This window comes from Peromyscus leucopus, chromosome X (assembly GCF_004664715.2).
Source record: "Peromyscus leucopus breed LL Stock chromosome X, UCI_PerLeu_2.1, whole genome shotgun sequence".
Taxonomy (NCBI): domain Eukaryota; kingdom Metazoa; phylum Chordata; class Mammalia; order Rodentia; family Cricetidae; genus Peromyscus; species Peromyscus leucopus.
Window position 1 is genome coordinate 138088916 of NC_051083.1, and position 2378 is coordinate 138091293.

Consider the following 2378-nt stretch of genomic DNA (forward strand, 5'->3'; position numbering starts at 1 on the left):
GTAAACACAAGTAAGTTAGTTCAAATTTTGACATTTTGATTCTAGGTTCAATGACTAGATGAATCATATTCATATAGAGAAAAATATTAATGAAAATTTCATAGTCTTTGAAGGCTTGTAAAGAATGAGATAGCACTCTAAAAGAAAGGTGAGATAAAAGTGTTTCAAAAGCATTTTGTGAAGAGACGGCGAGCGAACGGTCGTGAGCTGCTTGCCCGGTGCAGCTTTGGCGTCTCAGCACAGAACCTCAGTAGGAGAGGCAGTCTCTTCTCTCTCTCCATCTTCTCGTGAGATTTTTTTGATCTTCAGCTACACTTTGTGAGAGACCTTGTAATCAAAGGAGATGGGTAGCAATGTTATCAACAAAACAGACCCTCGATCCATGAATTCCCGTGTATTCATTGGGAATCTCAATACACTTGTGGTCAAGAAGTCTGATGTGGAGGCAATCTTTTCAAAGTATGGCAAAATTGTGGGTTGCTCTGTGCATAGGGGCTTTGCCTTCGTCCAATATGTTAACAAAAGAAATGCCTGAGCTGCTGTAGCTAGAGAGGATGGCAGAATGATTGCTGGCCAGGTTTTAGATATTAATCTGGCTGCAAAGCCAAAAGTGAACCGAGGTGTGAAACGATCTGCAACAGTACCAGAACACCCTTCTCCGTCCCCTCTACTCAGTTCCTCATTTGATTTGGACTATGACTTTCAACGGGATTATTATAGGATGTACAGTTACCCAGCATGTGTTCCTCCTCCTCCTCCTCCTCCTATTGCCCGAGCTGTGGTGCCTTCTAAACGCCAGTGCGTTTCTGGAAACACCTCTCAAAGGGGGAAAAGTGGATTCAATTAGAAGAGTGGACAATGGGGATCTTCATCCAAGTCTGGAAAGTTGAAAGATGATGACCTTCAGGCCATCAAGAAGGAGCTGACTCAGATAAAGCAGAAAGTGGATTCTCTGCTGGAAAGCCTGGAAAAAACTTGAAAAGGAACAAAGCAAGCAAGCAGACTTGTCCTTCTCATCCCCAGTAGAGATGAAGAATGAAAAGTCTGAAGAAGAGCAGAGCAGTGCCTCTGTGAAAAAAGATGAGACTAATGTGAAGATGGAGTCTGAGGCCGGTGCAGATGACTCTGCTGAGGAGGGTGACCTGCTGGACGATGATGACAATGAAGATCGGGGGAATGACCAGCTGGAGTTGATCAAGGATGATGAAAAAGAGACTGAGGAAGGAGAGGATGACAGAGACAGCACCGATGGAGAGGATGACTCTTAAGGACATAGTGGAGTTTAGAAATCTTATCCCATTATTCATTTACCTAGGCGCTTGTGAGAGATTAAAGTAACAGCAGATCCTCTCCCCTAGAACTTCAGCACATTCTCACTGTTCACCCTCTCCTTATCCTTCCTGTTTCATTGATTCATAATTGCCCTGCGCCTAGTTCCATTTTCACTTCCTTTGATGCTCCTTAGTAGTTTTGTTAAGTCTTACCTTGTAAGTTTTGCTTTTAATTTTGATACCTCTTTGACTTAACAATAAAATGATGTATGGTTTTTTATCAACTGTCTCCAAAATAATCTCTTGTTATGCAGGGAGTACAGTTCTTCCCATTCCATGATTTTGGTAGTTGCTTCCCTAACTGCAGAGGCATCTCATTTACTTGTAACCCTGAGAGCAGCTTTGCATTACAGGTGTGTGTTTCCCCTCACATGAGTGGGGCTGTTCAACACGAATGTAACCATGTATTTTTGTGAATGAGAGTTGGCATGTCAAATGCATCTTACAGGAAAATAGTGTAATAGTCTTAATATTTGTTTTCTAAAGTTAATACCATCGGGGTTATTATTGTGAACAGCCTGATGTTTGGGATCTTTTTCTAAAAATAAACAATTCCTTATTAAACCAGGAATTTGAAGGAAAAAAAACGTGTTTCAAAAGATCAAAAAAAAGTCCAGAACTCATAAAATGTTGCCTAGATAGAAAATACAATTAAGCCTCCATTACTGGTTACCAAAATATAAATTATTGATAATAGAAAGAAGTGGTGATCACAAGGAACTCACATGTATGACCAAGAGCAAAATTTGTCACAAAATAATACAGTTACCTACTAGCAATCCCATGCTCATTTTTATAAAACTAAAGACTCAAACTTATTTACTATGAACTTTATTTTATATATGTCAGAGCTAGACAATCTGTTATATTGCCTTGACATATATACAAAGTACACAAGCATATTGCACACAATTACTTTGGCACAAAGTTACTTTGGAAATTTCATTGAACAGAAAACAATACATAACATTAACAATAACTGTAATAGACATTTGGCCTGCTACACTTTTCTTACACTGACTGACTCATATTGTTTTGGATGTCTAA

General features: G+C 39.4%; 1 pseudogene; it reads left to right on the forward strand.

Moving 5' to 3' along the window:
- The first annotated feature begins 327 nt into the window (after positions 1 to 327).
- Positions 328 to 1549, forward strand: LOC114687040 (annotated as a pseudogene).
- The last annotated feature ends 829 nt before the right edge of the window (positions 1550 to 2378 follow it).